This window comes from Triticum urartu, chromosome 1 (genome assembly GCF_003073215.2).
Source record: "Triticum urartu cultivar G1812 chromosome 1, Tu2.1, whole genome shotgun sequence".
NCBI classification, from domain to species: domain Eukaryota; kingdom Viridiplantae; phylum Streptophyta; class Magnoliopsida; order Poales; family Poaceae; genus Triticum; species Triticum urartu.
Window position 1 is genome coordinate 399,612,134 of NC_053022.1, and position 15,893 is coordinate 399,628,026.

Consider the following 15,893-nt stretch of genomic DNA (forward strand, 5'->3'; position numbering starts at 1 on the left):
TGTCGAAAACCTTTTGCAACAAGTTGAGCTTTGTAGACAGTAACGTTACCGTTAGCGCCAGTCTTCTTCTTGAAGATCCATTTATTCTCGATGGCTTGTCGATCATCGGGCAAGTCAACCAAAGTCCACACTTTGTTCTCATACATGGATCCCATATCAGATTTCATGGCTTCAAGCCATTTTGCGGAATCTGGGCTCATCATCGCTTCCTCATAGTTCGTAGGTTCGTCATGGTCAAGTAACATGACCTCCAAAACAGGATTACCATACCACTCTAGTGCGGATCTTACTCTGGTTGACCTACGAGGTTCAATAGTAACTTGATGTGAAGTTTCATGATCATCATCATTAGCTTCCTCACTAATTGGTGTAGGTGTCACAGGAACCGGTTTCTGTGATGAACTACTCTCCAATAAGGGAGCAGGTACAGTTACCTCATCAAGTTCTACTTTCCTCCCACAGTCCCACTCACTTCTTTCGAGAGAAACTCCTTCTCTAGAAAGGATCCATCCTTAGCAACAAATGTCTTTCCTTTGGATCTGTGATAGAAGGTGTACCCAACAGTCTCCTTTGGGTATCCTATGATGACACATTTCTCCGATTTGGGTTCGAGCTTATCAGGTTGAAGCTTTTTCACATAAGCATCGCAGCCCCAAACTTTAAGAAACGACAAATTTGGTTTCTTGCCAAACCATAGTTCATAAGGTGTCGTGTCAACGGATTTCGATGGTTCCCTATTTAACATGAATGCAGCCGTCTCTAAAGCATAACCCCAAAACGATAGCGGTAAATCAGTAAGAGACATCATATATTGCACCATATCTAGTAAAGTACGATTACGACATTCGGACACACCATTACACTGTGGTGTTCCGGGTGGCGTGAGTTGCGAAACTATTCCACATTGTTTCAAATGTAGTCCAAACTCATAACTCAAATGTTCTCTTCCACGATCAGATCGTAGAAACTTTATTTTCTTGTTACGATGATTTTCCACTTCACTCTGAAATTCTTTGAACTTTTCAAATGTTTCAGACTTATGTTTCATTAAGTAGATATACCCATATCTGCTTAAATCATGTGTGAAGGTGAGAAAATAACGATACCCGCCGCGGGCCTCAATATTCATCGGACCACATACATCAGTATGTATGATTTCCAACAAGTCTATTTACTTGTTGTGTAATGCAACATCCCGCAACTAACTTATTAGTCACATTGCTCGCAAGGCTTATAGTGATGTGCATTACCGAGAGGGCCCAGAGATACCTCTCCGACAATCGGAGTGACAAATCCTATTCTTGATCTATGCCAACTCCACGAACACCATCGGAGACACCTGTAGAGCACCTTTATAATCACCCAGTTATGTTGTGACGTTTGGTAGCACACAAAGTGTTCCTCCGGTATTCGGGAGTTGCATAATCTCATAGTCATAGGAACATGCATAAGTCATGAAGAAAGCAATAGCAGTAAACTTAAATGATCAAGTGCTAAGCTAACGAAATGGGTCAAGTCAATTACATCATTCTCCTAATGATGTGATCCCGTTATCAAATAACAACTCGTGTCTATGGCTAGGAAACTTAACCATCTTTGATCAATGAGCTAGTCAAGTAGAGGCATGCTAGTGACACTATGTTTGTCTATGTATTCACACATGTAGTATGTTTCCGGTTAATACAATTCTAGCATGAATAATAAACATTTATCATGAAATAAGGAAATAAATAATAACTTTATTATTGCCTCTAGGGCATATTTCCTTCAATCACATCTTTCTCTAATGATGTGATCCCGTTCATCAAATGACAACTCATGTCTATGGTTAGGAAACCTAACCATCTTTGATTAACGAGCTAGTCAAGTAGAGGCATACTAGTGATACTCTGTTTGTCTATGTATTCACACATGTATTATGTTTCCGGTTAATACACTTCTAGCATGAATAATAAACATTTATCATGATATAAGGAAATAAATAATAACTTTATTATTGCTTCTAGGGCATATTTCCTTCAGTCTCCCACTTGCACTAGAGTCAATAATCTAGTTCACATCGCCATGTGTTTTAATACCAATAGTTCACATCACCATGTGGATTAACACCCATAGTTCACATCGACATGTGACCAACACCCAAAGGGTTTACTAGAGTCAATAATCTAGTTCACATCGCTATGTGATTAACACCCAAAGAGTACTAAGGTGTGATCATGTTTTTCTTATGAGAGAAGTTTAGTCAACGGGCCTGCCACATTCAGATCCGTAAGTATTTTGCAAATTTCTATGTCAACAATGGTCTGCACAGAGCTACTCTAGCTAATTGCTCCCACTTTCAATATGTATCCATATTGAGATTTAGAGTCATCTGGATCAGTGTCAAATTTTGCATCGACGTAACCCTTTATGACGAACCTTTTTGTCACCTGCATAATCGAGAAACATATCCTTATTCCACTAAGGATAATTTTGACCGCTGTCCAGTGATCTACTCCTAGATCACTCACTACAAAAAAAGTCACCCATGGAGTCTTGGTGCTGATCTCTATGTCTCCCTCCTTGACTTGATCGTGGATGCAATTGAAGCGTCTCTAGATGTGCTAGGTTCTCTTGTGAAATCTGGATTTCTTTGCCAAGGCAATTGCACCAGTATTGTCACAAAAGATTTCATTGGACCCGATGCACTAGGTATGACACCTAGATCGGATATGAACTCCTTCATCCAGACTCCTTCATTTGCTGCTTCCGAAGCAGCTATGTACTCTGCTTGACACGCAGATCCTGCCACGACGCTCTGTTTGGAACTGCACCAACTGACAGCTCCACTATTCAATAAAAATACGTATCCGGTTTGTGACTTAGAGTCATCCGGATCAGTCGAAGCTTGCATCGACGTAATCGTTTACGACGAGCTCTTTGTCACCTCCATAAATGAGAAACATATCCTTAGTCCTTTTCAGGTATTTTAGGATGTTCTTGACCGCTGTCCAATGATCCACTCCTGGATTACTTTGGTACCTCCCTGCTAAACTAATAGCAAGGCACACATCAGGTCTGGTACACAACATCACATACATGATAGAACCTATGGCTGAAGCATAGGGAAGGACTTTCATTTTCTCTCTATCTTCTGCAGTGGTCGGGCATTGAGTCTGACGCAACTTCACACCTTGTAACACAGGCAAGAACCCTTTCTTTGCTTGATCCATTTTGAACTTCTTCAAAATTTTATCAAGGTATGTGCTTTGTGAAAGTCACATTAAGCGTCTTGATCTATCTCTATATATCTTGATGCCCAATATATAAGCAGCTTCACCGAGGTCTTTCATTGAAAAATTCTTATTCAAGTATCCTTTTATGCTATTCAGAAATTCAATATCATTTTCGATCTGAAATATGTCATCCACATATAATATCAGAAATGCTAGAGAGCTCCCACTCGCTTTCTTGTAAATAAAGGCTTCTCCAAAAGTCTGTATAAAACCATATGCTTTGATCACACTATAAAAGCGTATATTCCAACTCCGAGAGGCTTACACCAATCCATAAATGGATTGCTGGAGCTTGCACACTTTGTTAGCATCTTTTGGATCGACAAAACCTTCCGGTGGCATCATATACAACTCTTCTTTAAGATATCCATTAAGGAATGCAGTTTTGACATCCATTTGCCAAATTTGATAATCATAAAATGCTGCAATTGCTAACATGATTTGGATAGGCTTAAGCATCGCTACGGGTGAGAAGGTCTCATCGTAGTCAACTCCTTGAACTTGTCGAAAACCTTTTTCAACAAGTCGAGCTTTGTAGATAGTAATATTACCGTCAGCGTCAGTCTTCTTCTTGAAGATCCATTTATTCTCTATGGCTTGCCGATCATTGTGCAAGTAAACCAAAGTCCACACTTTGTTCTCATACATGGATCCATCTCAGATTTCATGGCCTCAAGCCATTTTGCAGAATCTGGGCTCATCATCGCTTCCTCATAGTTTGTAGGTTCGTCATGGCCAAGTAACATGACTTCCAGAACAGTATTACCGTACCACTCTGGTGCGGATCTTACTCTGGTTCACCTATGAGGTTCGGTAGTAACTTGATCAGAAGTTTCATGATCACCATCATTACCTTCCTCACTTACTGGTGTAGGAATCACTGGAACTGTTTTCTGTGATAAACTACTTTCCAGTAGGGGAGCATGTACAGTTACCCCATTAAGTTCTACTTTCCTCCCACTTACTTCTTTCGAGAGAGACTCCTTCTCTACAAAGGATCCATTCTTAGCAATGAATATCTTGCCTTTGGATATGTGATAGAAGGTGTACTCAACAATCTCTTTTGGGTATCCCATGAAGACACATTTCTCCGATTTGGGTTCGAGCTTATCAGGTTGAAGCTTTTTCACATAAGCATCGCAGCCCCAAACTTTAAGAAACGACAACTTGAGTTTCTTGCCAAACCACAGTTCATAAGGTGTCATTTCAATGGATTTCGATGGTGCCCTATTTAACATGAATGCAGTCATCTCTAAAGCATAACCACAAAACGATAGCGGTAAATCAGTAAGAGACATCATAGATCACACCATATCTAATAAAGTGCGGTTACGACGTTCAGACACACCATTACGCTGTGGTGTTCCAGGTGGCATGAGTTGCAAAACCATTCCGCATTGTTTCAAATGAAGACCAAACTCATAACTCAAATATCTCTTCCACGATCAGATTGTAGAAACTTAATTTTCTTGTTACGATGATTTTCCACTTCACTCTGAAATTCTTTGAACTTTTCAAATGTTTCAGACTTATGTTCCATCAAGTAGATATACCCATATCTGCTCAAATCATCTGTGAAGGTTAGAAAATAACGATACCCGCCACGAGCATCAACACTTATCGGACCGCATACATCAGTATGTATAATTTCCAATAAGCTTGTTGCTCGTTCCATTGTTCTGGAGAGCGGTGTAACACCCACAATGCGGCTATATCTCCCACATGTTAGGGCATGACTTAGAGGCATAGCCACATGGTAGGTTTGTCGCAAGAGGGGTAATCTTCACACAATCCCATGTACTGAATAGAAAGGGATAAAGAGTTGGCTTACAATCGCCACTTCACACAATACATAAGTAATTCATACATCATCCAAAGTACAATCAAAGGTCCGACTACGGAACCAAAATAAAGGAAGACAACCCCAAATGCTAGATCCCCGATCGTCCCAACTGGGTTCCACTACTGATCAACAAGAAATGAAATAAAACAACGAACACGAACTTCATCGAGCTCCCACTCGAGATCGGTTGCGTCACCTTCACTGGTATCATCGGCACCTGTAACTGTTTGGAAGTATCTGTGAGTCACGAGGACTCAACAATCTCACACCCGCAAGATCAAGACTATTTAAGCTTGTGGGTAGGATAAGGTAATGAGGTGGAGCTGCAGCAAGCACTAAGCATATATGGTGGCTAACATACGCAAATAAGAGCGAGAAGAGAAGCAACGCAAACGGTCGAGAAGCTAGAAGTGATCAAGAAGTGATCCTGAAAACTACCTACGTTCAAACATAACACAAGATCGTGTTCACTTCCCGGACTCTGCCGAGAAGAGACCATCACGGCTACACATGCAGTTGATGCATTTTAATTAAGTCAAGTGTCAAGTTCTCTACAACCGGATATTAACAAATTCCCATCTGCCACATAACCGCGGGCACGGCTCTTGAAAGTTTATACCCTGCAGGGGTGTCCCAACTTAGCCCAGCACAAACTCTCACGGTCAACGAAGGATATTCCTTCTCCCGGGAAGACCTGATCAGTCTCGGAATCCCGGTTACAAGACATTTCGACAATGGTAAAACAAGACCAGCAAAGCCGCCCGATGTGCCGACAAATCCCGATAGGATTCACACGTATCTCGTTCTCAGGGAACACCGGATGGGCCAGACGTCAGGTTGGCATAGACCCTGGTTGCCCAGGGGGCGCCAGACATCGCTCAGTTTGGACCAACACTCTGAGGAGCACTGGCCCGGGGGTTTAAAATAAAGATGACCCTTGAGTCTGCAGAACCCAAGGGAAAAAGGCTTAGGTGGCAAATGTTAAAACCAAGGTTGGGCCTTGCTGGAGGAGTTCTATTCAAAGCGAACTATCAAGGGGTTCCCACAACACCCAACCGCGTAAGGAACGCAAAATCAAGGAACATAACACCGGTATGACAGAAACTAGGGCGACAAGAGTGGAACAAAACACCAGGCATAAGGTCGAGCCTTCCACCCTTTACCAAGAAATATAGATGCATCAATTAAATAAGAGATATTGTGATATCCCAACATATCCATGTTCCAACATGGAACAAACTTCAGCTTCACCTGCAAGTAGCAACGCTATAAGAGGGGTTGAGCAAAAGCGGTAACATAGCCAAACAACAGTTTGCTAGGATGGTGGGTTAGAGGCTTGACATGGCAATATGGAAGGCATGATATAACAAGTGGTAGGTAGCGCAACATAGCGATAGAGCGAACAACTAGCATGCAAAGATAGAAGTGATTTCGAGGGTATGGTCATCTTGCCTGAGATCCCGCAAGGAAGAAGAACGAGTCCATGAAGAATACAAACGGACATAGTCGAACGAATCCTCACAAACGCAACATTATCGGAACTAACCCGAAGAAGCAACACTGGAAAGAAGCAAACAACATGGTAAACAACCATCACATAATCATGGCATGATGCACAACCAAGTATGATGCATGTCCGGTTTAATGAGGCGTGGCATGGAAAAGTGCACAAACAACACTACATGTTAAGTGGAGCTCAATATGCATCGGGATGCATATTGACAAAACACCACATTCCATTATTTAGTTCACTCCTGATTAGGTACTCAACAAAATTAAATGTTGGTTAACATGGCAAGAGGTGAAACATGAGTAAAATACACAACTAGGCATTTTAAATGAGGCCGGAAACATCAAACAATAATTCCAGTAAATCGTCATGTGCATTAGCAATATAATGCAACAACAATTTAAACATTTTAAAAGTTGTTATCATGATGCGGATGACATGTGCAAGTTTTATACAAGTTTTATGAAAATGTTGACAAGCATATTATGAAGCATTTTGTCACCATGGTTGAGCCAAAGGTGTGCCACGGTAACTACGACAGAAAAGGTGCCACGGCGGCGAAACGGAAATGATGCCACGGCAACATTTCGATGATCCGGCAGCTCACGGGGATACCAGTGCAAAAGTAAGTGGGTGTGAGTGTGTCATGCAAGATGATGGGGTGATCCCGGATACCGAGTTCCCACATGTCGACGGAAAGGCAACGCGGAACTTGCAAAGAACAACTCGGACATGATGCAACCACGAGCATCTCATACATCACATGCATTTGTCCACGGGCGTCGTTCCAGCGGTTATACCTTCCAAGGGTGCATTCTCGGAGCGGTTCGGGTTCGTAGAGGAAGTAGTCGTTCTCACGACGGTAGTAGAAGTAGTGGTACACGTTCGTTTTCGGAGAGGTACTTGACGAATCCAAGGTTTCCGGGGCGACGGTTGTGGAACTTGGCGAATCCGAGTTCTTCGAAGGTCGTCATCGAACTTGGTAAAAAACACGGCGTGGGTAGTCGTTCACTCAACGGCCTTCGACGACGGTAGGCGTACACGTTTCGTAGACGTTCAAGTCACCGGTAAAGGAACTTGGCGGTCCAGAGAGGGTACTTGTCGGATCCACAACACTGTAACCGTTCGTGGCAGATGAGCTTGGCGACATCGATACGTAGAGGTACTTGACAGTTTTGTGTAGACGGACTTGCGGTGGTCTTGGACCAGGTGATCTTGGCGTATCCGACAGTGAAAGGCACACAACCTGCGGTCGGTGGAGCTTGCGAGCACGCAGAGGAAGGTTGGCGAGGACTTGGCGCGGCAGAGCGCTCCAGCGAAGCCAGCAGGGTCGTGGGGCAATGCGACGGAGAGGAGCGGCGCAAGGAGGCGCTAGGTGACTGCGGGCATGCTCCAGCGGCCTCGGTCGCCGGTAGCAGAGGTGCGAGGCGAGCAACGGCCTCCTGCTGCTCGCGGACCGTGGCATTGCAGAAGGGCAGCGGCAGCAGGTCGCGATTGCGGTGGTGTGGCGGCACAGCAGCGGGTCAGGGCAGGAGGAAGGAGAGGCAGCGGCAAAGTCTTGCGGGCGTCATGGTGGGGAGGCGACGAAGCGGAGGTGCTCGGGGTGCGGGAGGGAGAGAAGCCATGGGGCGGAGCTAACGGAGGAAGGAGGTCGGGCGCTGGAGGGAGATGGGAACCGACCGGGTCTTCCTGGCGGCGGGATGGAGACGAGGGAGAGGGAGAGAGGGAGATGGGATCGGCCAGAGGGCATCGGGCGCGGGCGCTCCTTCTCCTGGCGGCGCGAGCAGGAAGACAAGGAGGAGGGGATCGAGGGAGAGGGTTCGGCTGCACCTAGGGTAGAGCAGGGAGAGACTGGGCCTTGGAGGCCGGCCTAGTGGAGAGGGAGGCTGCCCCTAGGCGCAGATGGGCCTGCCTGGCTGGGCTCTCTTCTCCCTCTTTCTTATCTTTAACCGAAAAACAATTAAAGAGAAGAAAAAGAAGAGGGGGTTAGAAAAAGAATTTGCGCATGCGGACAACTTTCTCGGACTCACGAAAATGTGCTTGTTCCGAGAAAATAGAAATGACCATAATTGAAAGAGGTAAATTCAAACTCATTTGAATTTAATTCAAATGGGTTTGAACTAGGATGAGGTTTTAGGAGTATCCAAAAAATGTTGAGAATTTTGGTAGAGCTCCGGAAAGTGGTAAAAGAATTAGTGGCAAGGCTAGAGAGCCAAAACTTGAAGAAGAAAAGGCCAAGGGAAGACTAAGGCATAGCCTAGTGGTGGGAAGGGGCTGATGCCTTCCCACCCACCCAGGTTCAAGGCACGGTACTCGCAATTTGGGTTTGTTGCACCAATTATACTGTAGGGGGTTCCCTTACAGTCTTTCTATCAAAAAAATATGCAAGTGGGTTCATGGGTGATTCCAAAACAATGGAATATTTTATAATATCTCCTTAAATATCAGGAGGGTATGGTTTAAAGAGAAACCACCATGTGAGTTCCCTCAATTTAAATGAATCGAAGATCCATACAATTTAATTGGTTGAGTTTAAAAAATTAAATGACATGATGGCATGATGACATGATGCAATGCAAAAAGATGACATGATGAAAGCAACAAACAAAGGAAACACATGATAACAACGAAAAAACATGGAAGGCGTCTGAAGCATCGGTCTTCGGGCGTCACAACACTCCACCACTACGAGAGGATCTCGTCCCGAGATCTAGGGATGGCACCGGCGAGAAACGAAAGAGGAAGAGGTAAAACAAAGTTGATTCTTTGACCAACGAGTGAAACCCATGAACCTTGAGAGGTTGAAAACTTGAAAGAAAGAACACAACCGAGTTGAACAAAATTGAAAACACTGCATTATAAGAGAGGAACAAAGAACACCATGTGAACCTTGGAGGTTGCAAAACTATGAATGCCAAGCACAATGGAGAAGAAGGAATTGAAACCACTCTAGTTGAAACGAGATAAACAAGGAACAAGGAAGAACAAATTCGGACAGCACTCCGGTTGAAAAGAGATGCAAGACTTGATAAGATGAAAAGAACTTGAGCAGAGGACACAACACTCCGGTTAAATGGATAAGCATGAAAAGAACACGATCCTCACAAATTGAGATGATGAGTGAAGAGAGCAACATCACAATGCCCCCGGAAGAAAGAATAGAAGATAGATCATTGGAATGAAAGAATGGAGAAGAAAATGACAACTTCTGCCACAAATGAGCTTGGAAAGCACCCTTCGAAGAAGGTTAAAACAGAGTTGTTGAAAAACCAACAATGAAAAGAACAAGCTTGTAGTGGGCTTATGGAGAACTTCTCAAAACTATGAGGTGAAATTCTGCCACTAACGGAAAACAATAGATTGGATTGATATGAACAAGGAGACGAGAAACTTATTTCACCAGGAGGATAAATGAAGAACTTGGGTCATTTATAAGCACCATAAATAGCAACAATCCTTAGGGAAGGCTTTAGATGAAAAATGACACAAGATAACTCCAATGAAGAGATTAATGGATTGAGAAGAGCTCTTGCTCAAAGAAATTGATGGGTTTAACTATCTCATTCTTGACAACTGTTGAATCAATGACACACGAAGGGAAATTGTCAAGAGTAACATAACACCACCTCAAAAGATAAGTTAGAAAGAATTGCACTTCAAAATGCAAGATGAAGAATACTTGAGCTCCTTTGAAAAGAATCTTGATGAACACTTCGAGAAGGAATGAAATCCTTGATGAACCATCATGTAGAGCCTCGATGAAGAACTCCGGATGGATAAAAAATAGGTCACAAGGAAAAGAAGCTTGAAAAGAATAAGATGAATCCTTGCATTGATTAGATGGAGCTTCGTGATGATATAACCGAGAAAACTTAGAACTCCGGAAAGAAAGATGAAAAACTTGATATCATGAACGAACTCCAGAAGAAAGAATTAAACACTTGGATGAAACAAGAATAAGAATTATGTCATGCGTATCCTTCATCAATTTAGATTGATGACAAGAAATGGATTTGGCATACTACTTATTCCGTTGAAAAGGATTGAAGAGAGATATAGCGCAAACTTGGGAAGGTCTTCAACAAACCACCGGTAGGATTGAAACAACGAATGCATTAATATGAGAACATAGGAAGAGGAATCTTAAACAAGTTGCCATAAGAATTGAAAATGAACGCAGAAAAGATAAGGAAACACCGGGAAGAATTAGAGAACGAATGAAGATACCTGAGGGAATTTAGATACGTGAGAACAAAGAGATCATGTTCTGACTAGAGAAAACTTGAACGATGCACCGATAAGATTAGGAGAATGAGAGCTGAAAGCTGAGAATGAATAAACCCTCAAAGATGGTCTTTGGAGAATCGAACTGAAAGGACTCTTGAATTGCTCCGTATGGGCAAAAAGAATTCTCACAATCGAAAACATTTATGAGAGGATGGCAACAAGCTAGAACCATGAATCTTGAAGAGAATGGAGCAAGATTGAGAGAAAAATCTTCTTCGGTCTTCAAATCCGAGAATGACGACGAGGAACATCACCAAAATTGTTGAGGTACTCCGGGAGAATGAAAAGCGAAGAGGTTGAGCCAACAATGAAATAATTTGAAATTTATCTTGGAAAAATACATATGACTGATGATAATTCTTTCTTACATCAAACTTCGAAAAGGAATTTGAGAATAACTCTAGGAAAAATTAGAAGAGTCAGGTAAGATCCTTGGAAAAGACCTGTAGGTTAGGGCCCACTCAAAAGATACACCATCGAACGATTTTGAAGAGAGATTGCACTGGTTGATTTAAATGGCTTGAATGAGATAATGTAACGCCACGGACACACCTGCCGGTGGTCGTTACTCCTGGCGGGATCTAGACTAGCCCCATAGATCAATACTAGTCTTTTCTGCGCACTTTGTCCTCAGTCGTGCGCACCCGGGAGCAACTTCCTGGCCGGTCACCCATCCTGACACTACTCCAAGCTGAGCACGCTTAACTTTGGAGTTTTGTCCGAATGGGCTCCTGGAAAAGAAGGAATTCCTTATTGATATGAGTAGTCTATCATCCCTAATAAGCCAGGCCATCACATACACCCCCATTCAGAGGAACTGACGTCCTCGTCGGGCCACAGGAACATTCTCACTTGGCACATACGTCTGTGCATCCAGTCCGGGACAACCTCAAGATATCTTGAACGGATCAAGAATGGAAACGTGAATCTTCTAAGATATCTTCAACACTCCGGAACAAATGAATAGCAAGAGGTGAGCGATTAAGAAGTGCACCGGCATGAGAAAACATTTAAAACAAGGAAAGGATATGATCAACAAAGCTTGAATTTAATCCACCGGAGAAGAAAAGAGAACGAAGAATTATAGACTCGAAGCTTCCTCAGTATCTTCCTAAGAATCACCGGATAAGAACATTGAAGAAAAAGAATGGAGAGACTTCGTGTGAATAAAATGGATAGTTGATTTGAATATCTCCGAGTCCTTGAAGAAAAAGGGTGGGAGGGCGGGAAAACAAAGGAAACTTGGGGACGGATGAAACAAACACCGTTGAGAAAACCTAGAGTTGATCTTGCGGATGTTGAAAATGATCGGATACACTAGAAGCGGAGCACACCGATTGAGAAGAAATTGAGATGACAAACTTGATGATCAAGAAGGATTAGTATTCCCATAGAAATATGAGAACACTGCTTAGGAAAGGTATGGAATCACACTTGACATAGAAGCAACTCGAATACCACAAACCAAAACAAAAACAAAGGATTTGGCTTGAAGAATAAGCTGGAAACAAACATATGATAGATCCCATATCATATCATCTGTCTGTTGGAAAGATATCCTACGAGCTACTTGAATTCCCACTTATAAACTCCCGGAACTTTCTGGTTATGCAATCAGGTGTTGGGGATATAGGGGAAGCATAATATCTCACCCAAACTAACAATCCCTACATCCAGTTGTATCCATCCTTCAACACATAACCAAGAAACCTTCAAAAATCATGTACCTCAACCTTCGAAAAGCATCCTTTATACGAGTTATGGAAATATTCCCAAACTCCCGCCCCAGTATGGGTGGCGTCGAGGTTATCTCACCAACAACTGCATAAAAGAGATTTTCGATGTCGGCGAAACTCAGGTATTCCAAAACTGCAACGATAAAATTGTGACGACAACACCTCGGAGCTCAACTCTCCGGGACACTGCATCAACCCCTAAATGTCAGGAGGCACCAATAACAATGTTCTCGTCACAAGACTATCGGAACGATTCCAAGATACCCGCGTGATCCTAAAAAAATTTCATGAAATTTGAGGAGAGGAGAGTCAAACTTCTACGTTAGGAGGCCTCACCACAGCGACGAAGGGGCTGAGGAGTAAAAACAATCCTACTCTCTGATATATATAATCCTAAGACTCAAAACATTTTGTTCTAGACTCAACAACGCCAGCGATTCGATCAAGCAGGGGGCTCCTAAGTCGGGATGGCTCTGATTACCAACTTGTAACACCCACAATGCGGCTATATCTCCCACGTGTCGAGGCACGTCTTAGAGGCATAGCCACATGGTAGGTTTGTCGCAAGAGGGGTAATCTTCACACAATTCCATGTACTGAATAGAAAGGGATAAAGAGTTGGCTTACAATCGCCACTTCACACAATACATAAATAATTCATACATCATCCAAAGTACAATCAAAGGTCCGACTACGGAACGAAAATAAAGGAAGACAACTGCAAATGCTAGATCCCGGATCGTCCCAACTAGGCTCCACTACTTATCAACAAGAAACGAAACAAAACAACAAACAAGAACTTCATTGAGCTCCCACTCGAGCTCGGTTGTGTCACCTGCACTGGTATCATCGGCACCTGCAACTATTTGGAAGTATCTGTGAGTCACGAGGACTCAGCAATCTCACACCCGCGAGATCAAGACTATTTAAGCTTGTGGGTAGGATAAGGTAATGAGGTGGAGCTGCATCAAGCACTAAGCATATATGGTAGCTAACATACGCAAATAAGAGCGAGAAGAGAAGCAACGCAAATGGTCGAGAAGCTAGAAGTGAACAAACAGTGATCCTGAAAACTACCTACGTTCAAACATAACACAAGACCGTGTTCACTTCCCGGACTCCACCGAGAAGAGACCATCACGGCTACACACGCGGTTGATGCATTTTAATTAAGTCAAGTGTCAAGTTCTCTACAACCGGATATTAACAAATTCCCATCTACCACATAACCGCGGGCACGGCTCTTGAAAGATTATACCCTGCAGGGGTGTCCCAACTTAGCCCAGCAAAAACTCTCACGGTCAACGAAGGATATTCCTTCTCCCGGGAAGACCTGATCAGTCTCGGAATCCCGGTTACAAGACATTTCGACAATGGTAAAACAAGACCAGCAAAGCCGCCCGATGTGCCGACAAATCCCGATAGGATTCACACGTATCTCGTTCTCAGGGCACACCGGATGGGCCAGACGTCGGGTTGGCATAGACCCTGGTTGCCCAGGGGGTGCCGGACATCACCCAGTTTGGACCAACACTCAGAGGAGCACTGGCCCGGGGGTTTAAAATAAAGATGACCCTTGAGTTTGCAGAACCCAAGGGAAAAAGGCTTAGGTGGCAAATGTTAAAACCAAGGTTGGGCCTTGCTGGAGGAGTTTTATTCAAAGTGAACTGTCAAGGGGTTCCAACAACACCCAACCGCGTAAGGAACACAAAATCAAGGAACAGAACACCGGTATGACAGAAACTAGGGCGGCAAGAGTGGAACAAAACACCAGGCAGAAGGCCGAGCCTTCGACCCTTTACCAAGTATATAGATGCATTAATTAAATTAGAGATATTGTGATATCCCAACATATCCATGTTCCAACATGGAACAAACTTCAGCTTCACCGGCAACTAGCAACGCTATAAGAGGGGCTGTGGAAAAGCGGTAACATAGCCAAACAACGGTTTGCTAGGATGGTGGGTTAGAGGCTTGACATGGAAACAGGGGAGGCATGATATAACAAGTGGTAGGTAGCGCGACATAGCGATAGAGCGAACAACTAGCAAGCAAAAATAGAAGTGATTTCGAGGGTATGGTCATCTTGCATGAGATCCCGCAAGGAAGAAGAACGAGTCCATGAGGAAGACAAATGGACGTAGTCGAACGAATCCTCACAAACGCGACGTTATCGGAACTAACCCGAAGAATCAACACCGAAAAGAAGCAAATAACATGGTAAACAACCATCACATAATCATGGCATGATGCACAACCAAGTATGATGCATGTCCGGTTTAATGAGGCATGGCATGGCAAAGTGCACAAACAACACTACAAGTTAAGTGGAGCTCAATATGCATCGGGATGCATATTGAAAAAACACCACATTCCATTATTTAGTTCACTCCCGATTAGGTACTGTCGGATTTCGGGTTCCGGCAGACCCTTGAGGTTCGAACACGGGGGTGCGCGCGGAGATTTCGCCTCCTACCTACCTGCACTCCTCCGCCTTACTAGGATCTAAACTAAGGAAAGAACAACACAAGAGACACAAGGTTTATACTGGTTCAGGCCACCGTTGTGGTGTAATACCCTACTCCAGTGTGTGGTGTGGTGGATTGCCTCTTGGGCTAATGATGATGAACAATACAAGGAAGAATAGCCTCGTGAGGGTCTGCTCTTGGCTGGGGCGATGAACTACTCGGAGGAGCTCAGTCACCCCTCTCTCTCTCTCTACCTGATCTTCTCTATCTTTCCAACTCTCTGTCCAGCTCTTTTTCCCCAGCCTCTAGCCTCCTTTGGCTCTATGGGTGGCTGGTCCTATTTATAGAGGCCCTGGTCCTCTTCCCAAATATCAAGCAGGAAGGGAGCCAACAATGGCGGGCTAATTTGAAGGGGGACAGCTAGTATCAACTATCCTGACAAAAGTAGTCTTCGCCTGCGCAAAGCTCTGGTGATGACGCCGTCTTGGGCTCCACGGTGACCTCCGTCTCGTAGTCCTCCTGGTCTTGGTCTCGTTGCACCGAAATGGCAACCTTTGCCTGATGCGTCGGTACTCCGCGGCTACACTTGCCCCCTTTGCACCAAAGAGGAAGGGAGGACGCTGCGCGGGCTGGCACCCGCCTGGCGCCCCCGGTCGTCATGGCTTGCGTCACGGGCACCTCGTGAGGTACCCCGCCTTGATCTCTCCGCCGCCTCGTGAGCTAGCTTGATGAGGCCGCGCCCGAGGAAGCTCCGCGTCGTCCGCCCCGCGAGGC